Here is a 12,765-nt window from a genome sequence, read left to right on the forward strand (position 1 = left end):
GCTTTGTTTCTCTTTTCTTCCAGTTTAATTAGTTATGCCATTCTTACTGACATGGCATCATTTTCAATTAGTTCCAGCTGATGAGCCAACTCCAAGGATGGGAATTCCAATGAGATTGGGAGTCTGGCCTCCCTACCATATACCAACACAAAAGGTGAATTCCCAATAGATCTCTTGGGCGTTATCTTATCAGCCCATAGAGCAATTCTTAGCTTCTTATGCCAGGCCCTCTGGTTGTCTTCTATTGTTCTCTTTATGATTCTGATCAGATTCTTGTTGGAAGATTCAGCCAAACCATTACCTTGAGGATGGTAGTTCGATGATGTAAGGAAACTTGGCAATAAAGAATATAACCATTTCCACATAACCCATAATAGATCTGAAATAAATATAGAATTAAAATCCACATGCAAGAGAATAGACAACATACCCACAAAATTGTGACACAAGATATACCCTGGGAAACCCTCATTGAGGGAAAAACCCAGCCTCCAAAAGCATCCATCATCATGTATTATTCAGCAAAAATACCATTGCCATACAACCATGGAAGCCTTCATGTCCATAGCCACAACCGAGCAAACTATGTGAACAAACATGAATCCACACACCCCATACCATGCTTTCAGCCTTCACAAATGCTCCCTTGGCTAACCTGTCAAGCCTTGTCCCGCTTGACTCTTGCCTTTTGTCTTCTCCTTGTCACTCTTCCTCTCTCTCTACAACAACTACCCTTGTAGCTGCTTATATAGTAGCAAGTCCCACAAAACCACCAAGTGGTATTACATAAACCATGCACTAATACCATGTGCTACCTAATCCACTGACCCCACATTTAATATTGGGCATTTAATTCTTTTCCCCAATATTAAATAATTACATGAAATATTATCACAATGTTACAATACAACTCATCAAGAATATTCCATGGGAAACTTTATATGTTGCATGTCCATCTAGGCACAACATTACATAATAAAAAAATAAAAAAATAAAATAACAATATTATGCAATGTGTGCAACACCCATTATCTCAACAATCTCCCACTTGTTGTATACATTGCATAGGGTCAATCCGTAGCCACATAAATGGAGAAGGGAACAATCCCTCCCAGCACATCCACCATCATGGATCAAAATACACCAAGTGCTCCATCCTGGTACCCACAACAAAATCAAAGTATCTAGCATCTCGAACATGAATGACCTCACCTCCTATTATGCCACTCCCACTGGACATACATAGAAGCCATCTAAAGAGAAAACCACCCAACTTGTCACATTAGAAGATCATAAAATCCTGTACCAACTAAAAAATTCCAAGCACCAATAACCTGATCCAAAGGTAATCACATGTATCCGTAGTTGTCAAAATATCCATAGCTGAAATAGCACCCATAGAAAAGTGCCAAACCCATCCAACTATCCATACCTCAAAGGTATAACAAGTGAATCTCATATCACCGACATATCCAATCTATAACCTGCAATCACAAGCCTCAAGAGCAATACCTGCCACATATATACCAAGAAGCTCCCACTGCAAAAGATAATGTCAAATCTATAACCAATCCACTCAACACATCTCAAAGAAGTGAATCCATGTAGTATCAAGGACATCCATAATACATAATCCAATATCCTGCAAGAATAACTCTCATAACAAGTCTCCAATAGTCTCCCAAATTTTTCACAACTAACAGAGGAAATAGATAAAGTAATAACCATGTCATCTCTCACATGACATACATGAGCAAAAACCATTGATCACAATCTCTAACCAATCTCAAATCCAATGTAGTCAAAACTGAACATCCAGGAAGATAACCAAGACCAGAGAAACCATGCAAATCATAACTTGTATCATGTCCTTCTACACACACCTCTAAATGTAAATTGTGAAAGTATGATCTCCTCCATTAAAACCCCAATAAGAAGCCTCAACAACACCCAAACCATACCATATAACTAATCATGGATTTAATCCTCTCACAAGAAGATCAAACTCAATAAACCATTCCTAAACCAATGAATAACCATTCCTAATCCAAAGAATATGCCCAATATAAAACCATCTCCCAAACTCAACTAGCATAACAACATATGCACATGGAGATAACCAATTCTTAACCATCTCTCAAATGAACCCTCCAGAACTAACTCATGTACCATAGCTCAAGATCCATGTCCATGAAAGACAAGCATAAATATAATGCAACTGAGAGAAACAATGGGCTATACCTCTCAAGTAGCAAACCGCCAAGTAGACCAAGAGTGGGGAATGAGAATGCTCATCAAGATACCCAAGTCTCCAACCAAGACTCATCTAAGAACAATCTCCTCTCAAGTCCATATTAGGTGACTACCCCTCGGACTTCCTGTTGAAACCATCAACTATCCCAACAAATACTTCTCTAATCCAAGAGAAATCAGCATCACCACCGTCTCTAAGTATCTATGAGCACCTGTAACCAATCAATCCATGCCAACTCCAAATGCAACATAGCAATATTATGAAGTATCCAGCTTATGATCAATGTACTCAATACCAAGAAACTAAACCAAGATCAATGTCAAAGTTCCAACCATGGCCTCAGGAACATAAACATGACAACATGATTTTACCATCTCAACTAAAAGAGATAACATGCTCCATATGAAAACACTATAATATGTCACAACTCTAAACGCATATCAAGAATATACCATGACATAATAATGAAACATCCTCACACCAAAGATAACATGCCAAATAAAAGCATAAACCACACCTTTGCCAAAAACCCTATGAGTCCTCAAGATGCAACCATCTCCACACACCATGAAGAAAACTATCTCCACACACCATGAAGAAAACCATCTCCACATACCAGGAAGAACCATCTCCATACACCATGAAGATAACCAAGAACTCTATGAGTCTTCAAGATCTAACCATCTTCAAACACCATGAAGATAACAAGTGCACCATGCAAATGTCAAAGATGCTTCTGCAACAACAAGATCTAAGACAAACCTCCAACATCTGCAAACACTCAAGAAATATATCAATGCTAACAACTCCCACTCAACCGTGGTACCAAGTCACCTATGGCATCATAAAATCCATCCTCTCCAAACCAAGAAGATATAAACCAAACCAGGAACTAATCCTGCACTGTCACCCCATCACTATCACAAGCTCTCACTAAACTGTGTATCCAAGCTATCCATGACATAATGATAAAAAAACCATCCTCTAACCATGAGAATCAACCAAAGCATCAAACCATCAAAGAACTCAAAGTGCACATCATGAGCTCCTCAAAAGAAACCAAATAACCATGATCTTCAACCAAGAAGATATACCACCATAACTGTATCAGAAATCCAAGCTAATGAACATCAAGGATGTACCTGTATAACCAATCATGTCATGCCAAAAAATCTATGGCACCATGATCACATCCATGAACTGAGCATCTGGCTCTCAAAGTGTCCAACCTGTCAGCATAAAATAGTCAACCACAATCCTCCACCATGATTGTACCTAGTAACAACATCTCATCCCTTCTACATGAAGATAAAATCATGTGACTTAGGGCATAGACAACCCAAATCCAAGCCACCGATCTGAATATGCATCAATAATGAAAGATCAATGGGTAAAGACAACCCATAACCACGCTATAAATGCAACTTGTATGTATAGACCACTTACAACACTACACAACTTGTAGACCTAACAAGTCATCATGCATATCCAAACCAAACACTGATAACTATCATCATGAGACCAAACTGAAATATGAACTAAGTATACAATGACATCAAAACTTAAATCTCCAATGCCATAAACTCACAATGTTACCATAGTCAAAATATACCTATAAATTGTTCAGATCAATATATCAACAAATAAATCATGTCAAACTTGCACCAAATCTAAACCAATGTGTAGAGCTCTCCAAGAGCTTTTCGTTGACTACTCGAAGTCCAAAATCTGACTCCATATGCCAAAGTTATGCCCTAATCCGTGCACAAAATAAATAACATCTGACTTTAGGGCTCTTAAAACCTAAAAAAATTCAAAATCATAGAACCAAACCTACACCATGTTGTAGTGCTCTGAATTAGCTTTCCAACGCCTGTAAGAACTCTAAAATCTGATATTCTGAGAGAAAGTTATGGCCATTTTACTAAGACAATCTTTTTACCATTTTCAGTACGATTTTTCATTTTTTATTTTTTCAGTGACGAAAATTCTGACGGGATTAAATTTGACGACCATCATGGGTTGAAACCAAAAGAACTCTTTTATTTCCTCTTAACATGGCCAAACTAGGGCATATTATATATCAAATTTTATGGAAATGTCAACCCAAATCCAATGGTGAGGTCTTTTTTTACCCAGGAGGTCGTTTTTGCAAGCTACCCCCCAAAACCCTCATTTAAATGAAACATCCGAAAAAATCTTTTTTTTCCAACAATTTCACATGCCCAAATATTTTAATATCCCATCATAACAGCAAATCCAAAACCCTCAGATCTACAATATATCATTCATATATCTTGCCCTTTCTTTTATCCTCTCATGCATTCCCATGGATTCAATCTAGGGTTACAATAATAAAACCATAGCTCTGATACCACTTGTAGGGCCCATTTGCCATTGCACCAAAAGCCATGACTGTTAGTGAACATGGAACACCACATAATTAACCACCTGTGGGCAGGGGAGCGCGTCGCATCACCCAACAATTGTAGGGCCCATTTATCGTTGCACCAAAAGCCATGACTGTTAGTGAACATGGAACACCACATAATTAACCACTTGTGGGTAGGGGAGCACGTTGCATCACCCAACAATCTCCCCCTCAATGCGCATACTAGGTGCTTACGTGGGTCGGGAAGGCACCGAAGAGATTTGAACCCATGACCAAGCCAAAACCAGGCTCTGATACCACTTGTAAGGAAACTTGGCAATAAAGAATATAACCGTTTCCACATAACCCATAATAGATCTAAAATAAATATAGAATTAAAATCCACATGCAAGAGAATAGACAACATACCCACAAAATTGTGACACAAGATATACCCTAGGAAACCTTCATTGAGGGAAAAACCCAGCCTCCAAAAGCATCCATCATCATGTATTATTCAGCAAAAATACCATTGCCATACAACTATGGAAGCCTTCATGGCCATAGCCACAACTGAGCAAACTATGTGAACAAGCATGAATCCACACATCCCATGTCATGCTTTCAGCCTTCACAAATGCTCCCTTGGCTAACCTGTCAAGCTTTGTCCCGCTTGACTCTTGCCTTTTGTCTTCTCCTTGTCACTCTTCCTCTCTCTCTACAACAACTACCCTTGTGGCTGCTTATATAGTAGCAAGTCCCACAAAACCACCAAGTGGTATTACATAAACCATGTACTAATACCATGTGCTACCTAATCCACTAACCCCACATTTAATATTGGGCATTTAATTCTTTTCCCCAATATTAAATAATTACATGAAATATTATCACAATGTTACAATACAACTCATCAAGAATATTCCATGGGAAACTTTACATGTTGCACGTCCATCTAGGCACAACATTACATAATAAAAAATAAAATAATAAAATAATAAAATAACAATATCATGCAATGTGTGCAACACCCATTATCTCAATAGATGATGTGCTCAGATAGATGTTATGATCCATTGCCCATGCACAAATCTGGGTTCCAACAAAAGATTTGGCATTATCTGAGATGATAGTAGAAGGAGTGCCAAACCTAGATACAATTCCATCAAGGAATTAAACAACTGATGGCTCTGTAGCATCCTTCAAGGCAACTACCTCCGTCCACCTAGTGAAATAATCGATAGCAGCCAAGATCCATTTATGACCTGCGCTAGATGGATGATTAATGGGGCCTATGAAATCCAACCCCCACTGGGTGAAGGGCTGATCCACCTGAATGGGGTGAAGAGGGAGAGCTGCAAGTCTCTGTTTGCTTGAGAAGAAAGCGCACTTCTCACATTTTCTCACATACCTATGACAATCATGAAACAAAGATGGCCAGTAATATCTAGCCCTCATGATCTTCATGGCGATTGTTCTTGCAGAGAAGTGGCCACCATCAGGGCCATCATGGAGTTCTTTAGTCATCCTTTCAGCCTGATCCTCTTCAACACATCTCAATAGGGTCCCATTAAAATCCCTCCTGAATAGGATATCATCAATCACAACATAGAGAATGGACTGCAGTCTATATTGTCTTCTCTTGGCTCTGTCCAATCCCTGGGGGTATCCATTCCCTGATAAAAAGTTCTTCATGTCATCCATCCAGCTCTTTGGGGCATTAACATTTCTTTCCTCCTACTGCTCTGCAATTACCATAGCAACTTCTTCATCTGAATCCTAACTTGATAACATTTCTTTGCATAATCCTCTCCCTCTTACCAATTTGGTAATCTGAATGTCAACATCATATTCCATTACCCTAGTGATCCATCCAGCTCTCTTCTCATTGATATCTTTGTTTAACAGGAAGTCTTTTACACTTGCATGGGGCACCAACAAATGGATCCTATTATGGGATAAGAGGTGTCTGAATTTCTTCAAGGCTCTAATGACTATAAGGGCTTGCTTCTCAACAAAGCTATACTTATCTTCATATTCCTTGAGTCCTTCACTAAAGAAGGCTATGGGCTGCTCCTCATTCTTGTCATTTGTCTAGGTCAAGACAGCAGAAACACTTGACTCACCACCTAAAGTGTAGAGGATGAAATCTTTCTCAAAATTTGGGTTAATGAGAGTGGGGGCTGAGGCTATGGCTGCCTTAATTTCTTCAAAACTCTCCTTCCCCTCCTTGATCCATGAGAAGACCATATCTTTCTTAAGCATGGTTGTGAGGGGTTTCACCATGGTAGCAAGATTAGGAATAAACCTTCTTATAAAATTTATCCTACCAAGGAAACTTTGCAGCCCATTCTTGTGTTTAGGGAGAGGAAGGGCAAGTATGGCTTTTGTTCTTTCTGGATCAATGGTCAACCCATCCTTAGATACAATGTGTCCCAGTAATTTTCCCTAGCTTGTAGCAAAGACACACTTGGCTAGGTTGAGGGAAACCCCAAACTCTCTACATCTTAGAAATACCTATTTCAAATGATCAAGATGATCTTCTACATTCTTGGAAGACATAGTTATATCATCAAGGTATACTAAGAAAAACTTGTCAATTAATCTTTTGAAAGCTACCTCCATTGCCTTTTGGAATGTGGCACCTGCATTTGTTAATCCAAATGGCATTTTGCAATAAGCATAGGTGCCCCATTTAGTAGTAAATGCTATCTTGTATCTATCAGACTCTTTAACCAGCAGTTGGTTATAACCAAAAAACCCATCAAGAAAAGAGAATCTCCTTGACCCACTGACCTTGGACAGAATTTGCTCCATAGAAGGGAGAGGATGGTGATCCTTAAGGGAAGCTTGATTAAGATCCCTAAAGTCCACACACAATCTGATTTCTCTATTCTTCTTCCTCACAGGGACAAGGTTAGCTACCCATGATGAATGTTTAATAGGAAAAATTATGTTAGCTCTAATCAACTTGTATAGCTCTTTCCTCATCAAAGGTTCAATCTTGGGATTCACTGGCCTCTGCTTTTGTCCTACTGGTTTGACCCTATCAACCAAATCTATGGTATGCTGAAACAAACTAGGGTTGAAACCTTTTAAGTCATCATATGTCCAAGAAAATACATCACTAAACTCTTGACATAGATGAATGAAATTTTCTTTCTCGGCTTCAGAACATACCTTCCCCATGTTAAGAGATTTTCCATCATCAATAGTAACTGGAGCATGATCATCCTTTTCTGCAGCTAGATTTATTCCTTTGCCTCTTATCTGATCATCAGGATTAAAGACACTCTCCAAGGTAATGAGACCCTTGGGAAACTTGTTGGAACTGAGGTGAATGATCTGATCACCATACTGATCTTGTAGTCTTGACTGATTTCTTTCTGAAAATTCTGCTTCACTCTGCAAGAAACTCACAATCTGGTCATCAGACTCAAACACTTGCCAATGAGTATTATTATCAGGAATAGTAGGCCTTACTACCACCCTTATTTGTTACTTCTTATCTTCCCCAAGATTCCCTGGCACATCATAAGATGCCCCCACTGCTGCAAGTCTATCAGCATATTTATTTCCTTTCCTAGGAATGCTCTGAATATTAAATGCTTGGAAACTCTCAAGCAAATCCCAGACTCTATGTTTGTAAGACTTGAGTAGGCCATTTTTGGTGATATTCTAATTTCTCACTTGGTTCACTACCAACTCACTATCTCCATATACTTTCAAGGATTGAATTCCCCTCTTCTGGGTAAGTAGGAGACCTTGGATCAAGGATTCATACTTGGCCACATTATTGGTACAACTGAATTGGAGCCTAAAAGAGAAGTAGTATCTTATTTGTGCAGGAGAGATCAACATAACACCAGCCCCTGATCCATTTCTATTCCTTGAGCCATCAAAGTACATATTCCATATTCCACTCATGTCATCATTAGCTCCAACAAGATTAGGAACCTGAGCCTCCTTCTCTATTATGCAATATGTACTAAGGCCTGTCTCAAGAGTTTCTGACATACGCTCAAACTGACATGTATTTGTCCACTCATCCAAGAAGAAATTAGGAATCTCTACTATGGAGGTGGTAGGCTCATTTACTATGTCATTTTCATCCATCTCCAAAATAGGGCAATTCATATTGATGAAGTTGGGAGTGTAGGGTTCAGTGTGATGAAGGGCTTGAGGTTCCACTCTAATTGAAGCATTGGCCCCATATCTTGTCTTAAATGACATATAAGACCAATCAGTAGATATGAATCCACCAATTTGAGCAGTGAAGTCCCTTGAAAGACAGATGGCAAAATAGGGCTTGACCTCAGCAACAGATATGTCTTGAATCACAGTACAACCAGGGCATGCATGTAGGGCCATTTTCTCACTTCTAAGGATGCCTACGGTTTTGACAGTACTCCCATCTAGTTGTAAAACATCCCTAACAATGGGCTCATATTTCATCCCTAAAGCATCAGCAACACACCTAGGCATTACTGAGCTACTAGCCCCCGAATCTATCATGCAATTATGGACTAATTTACCCCCTATAATCAGAGAAACATAAAATGGAGGAGGTCTAACCTTTTAACATGTCTCCACATCTCCTACTGGTTGTACTAAACTAGTGGCACTCTCCACGGTAGGTAACTGATCCTTGGGTTCAATCTTTTCCAATTCTTGTTGCAGCATCTTCCTCTGCATTGGTATGGTAGCAACAGCATCCCACATGGAAATATTTACATTGGTCTTCTTCATTTTCTCTACCACACTCAATGGTGCATTAGGAATTTTGGTAGAAACTTTGGGAGCTGCACTCATGAGAGGTTGAGATGGAGCAACATAGGGATCACTTGTATTCCCCTCTCTTGGACCTTGCCTTTGCTGTTGTGAAGTGTTTTCTTTCTCATTTGCTATCTGTGTGTTAGGTGTAACACTTGAAGTTGAGGCCTGCTTAGGAGAAGGAGGAGCAGCATGTTCCATAGCTCTCTTCTTACTTCTTGTATTATGAGCAATGGAATCTTGGTTTACATTACAATGCTCCTCCATCTGGTGATTCATGAAAGAGCAATCACCTTGCCTTTGGATATATGAGGCCTCCTTGGTATGATCTTCCTTGTATGGTTGCTTTACTATAGGCTCTTGGATAGTTAGGGCCAAATAAGATTCCGCCTTCTGACATAGGCAGTAGGTATAAGAATAGTTACATGAAGGACAGAAGTCTTGATCTTGGGCTAAGTTGTTTTGAGGAACTAAAGCTCTATTCTGATTTGAGCTTGAAGCAGAAGCATGACTATTCTACCTATTCTAATCAAAAGAGCTATTCCATTGATTAGGAGGCCTACCACCACTTGGAGCCTGATATTGTAATTGGGGAGGCTTGCCACTTTGGGCTTGTTGCCTTTCTAAGGCCACCACCTTGTTACTCATCTTTTGTATTAGAGAAAAACTATCCTCTAATCTCTTCCCTTGGTCCTTCAACTCCTTCCCCTGCTCTTGCAATTTTTTATCCAGAGTCCTCTCTCTTTATCTGTATTCAGCACTAGACCTTGGAGCATTTCCTTGAGTTCCTCTATTCCGTTTGAGGATGTGGAAGCTTGGGGAACTGGAGTAAGGGCTTGTGACATAGAAATTGTAGGAAGAGGGGCTATTGCTGGTTGGTGGTTGGGGACATCTGGAAAGAAGGGCATTTGAGGTCTTGGAGCCAACTTTCCTCCTTGTATTAGGATGTTCTCAGCTTTTATGGCTGTCTCATAAGCATTCGGTAATGTATCTCCCCCATAGTTTGGATTGTAGTGGCAATGTCACTGTTGAAATCTCTAAGGTAATGCAAGAAAGCATTACCAGGGGTAGGTTTTACTATAGTAGGTATTCTATCCCATGTCTTTTGGAATCTGTAGTTAAAATCAGTCATACATTCATGGGGGGCTCTTTTTATTGTAGTCAGTTGCTCTAATAGTGACAAATGGTCACTCTTATCCTCAAAATGTTTGCATAATCCTACTCCTAGTCCATCCCAGTCAGTTATGGAACCATGAGCTAAGCCTCTATACCACTGTAATGCTTTTCCTTTTAAAGATGAGGCTAGAAGTCTAACAGCAACATCATCTTCTATAATACCATGAATATTGTAGACATTCGCTACCTCTTGGATATGCTCTAGAGGGGAAATAGAAGTTTCACCAGTAAAATTAGGTATGCTTTTTAGTGCAGCTACTAGTATATCATGTCTTTGGGCTAACAATAGAGGGCTTCCACCATTAAAGGTGGCAAAAGCATGAACTCTTGGCTGTGCTATATAAACAAGTGTTCTATTGATGAGTGTTGATGGCAATCTAGGATGAGTTTGAATAGTAGGGGAAGTAGATACAAATCTTACAGGTATATCAACCGTTATTCTACCCCTAACTGGTGATAATGAAGTTCTAGTCCTTCTTCTCCAAGGATTTGAAAGAGAAAGCTCTCGATATCAAAATTTACCTCTAGAAGACGCCCTTGTTTCAGTCCTGGGCATGAATCACTGCAAACTTGGTCTGGAACCAGACTTTTTTTATGTTTAGAGTTGCCAAGTACTTGAAGAATCAGCCTCTTGAAGGCTCAAAAAAATGAAGCCAACACTACCTCTTTAGCATTTATCTCTAGAATTCTTTCTTCTTGACACCAGTAGACCTGAAATCTTCTGATACACGTCCCACCGAGCATGCCAAAAATTGTTGTCACTTAGGTTTGCACCCTTGTCCAAGGCCTATGAGCGAGGACAACCTAGTGAAACATGGAAACAACCTCCAAGCTATGGGACTTGAACTGCGAGGTTGAGTCTCCGGAGAAGGCTGGCTTCCTCTTACTGTCAGGGCGCACCAATCTATTCTCAAAAGGAAAAGGGGGAAGGAGAGCACTAAAGCAAATATACCTAGTCTAATCTAAGGTGGTGATGCACCAAAAAGAGTGTTCAAACTGATTCCTGCCCATATATGCACTACAGAACTAGGGTAACATCCAAAGTCATACACATCCAGACTTATATCGATCAATAATCACATACAGATCAAGAGACCAGCTGAATGACACAAGGAAAAGAAGATTTCATTTGTATATTATTCAATAGGCCAAAGATAGATACAGTATGTGGACCACTAATCTCAATAATGTATCAATGAGAGGAAAAATGAAGCAAATACACATTGACCACTAAAAAGAATGACACAGGATGCTATGTAGCTCAGAGACACGGGGATTCTACACTGCGAATCTGCAAGCAGTAGCAGAGAAAATCAGGAAGAGTCCCCCCTTACAAAATGTACAAAACCTACCTTTATAGTTCAGGCGTAACTAAGATCTTTTTGGCTGAAATGACCCTGCAACTACCTGCCATTGAGTACCATGGAAGACAATCATGGAAAAAATCTCTAGAAAATTTGATCTCTTTCGCTAATAATGTCCTGAGAAGACTAAAAATGCTGCCATAACTGTGCTCTGACCTGGTAGATGGATCAATAGGTGGGTGGAGTGTCATTCTATGCTTTACATTTACTCTGGTAGGTCGTGATTGATCATGGAGATCAGATCGCACGACAAAATCAATTATCACCGCCTCCTGGTTCACAAATCTGTCGAGGTCAAAAGGTCAACCGGGCTCTCTATGCACCAACTAGGCCACGTGGGCCAATTGCATTTCTTTATTTTGCCACCTGGAGGTCCTCCCGTGGTTGACCACCCTTCATTGGACTAACTACGCCACCCTGAATACTATCATGATGGTGACGGTTACACTAACCGCCAACCGCCATCCTAGACTGCACCGACAGGACACGTGTCGACAAGGCGTTGTGTCGCCAACATAACCCTTGCACATCTCTGCCATAGCGCGATGGCGCCTACCATTGATCGGCCTCAATTCGAGGATCATGGAGACTCATCATTCTGCAACCTCTTCCCTTGTAAATCACTGGGCCCGTGGCACATGTGGGACTTCCCCATTGGTCCGACGATCACTTAGTCCTTACTGTGCCAGTGGCATGAAACATGGTTCCACTAGGACACGTGGCACATGGGCACTAACTCGCTATCATAAAATTCATGCAGTTTCTCCATGGTGAGATAGCGCCTGCCGCCAATCCCTGTAGATCTGACGGTGTAGAACCCACCTCTG

The sequence above is a fragment of the Cupressus sempervirens genome, chromosome 9 (assembly GCF_028749045.1).
Source record: "Cupressus sempervirens isolate cs-2001-9-10 chromosome 9, ASM2874904v1, whole genome shotgun sequence".
Lineage (NCBI taxonomy): Eukaryota > Viridiplantae > Streptophyta > Pinopsida > Cupressales > Cupressaceae > Cupressus > Cupressus sempervirens.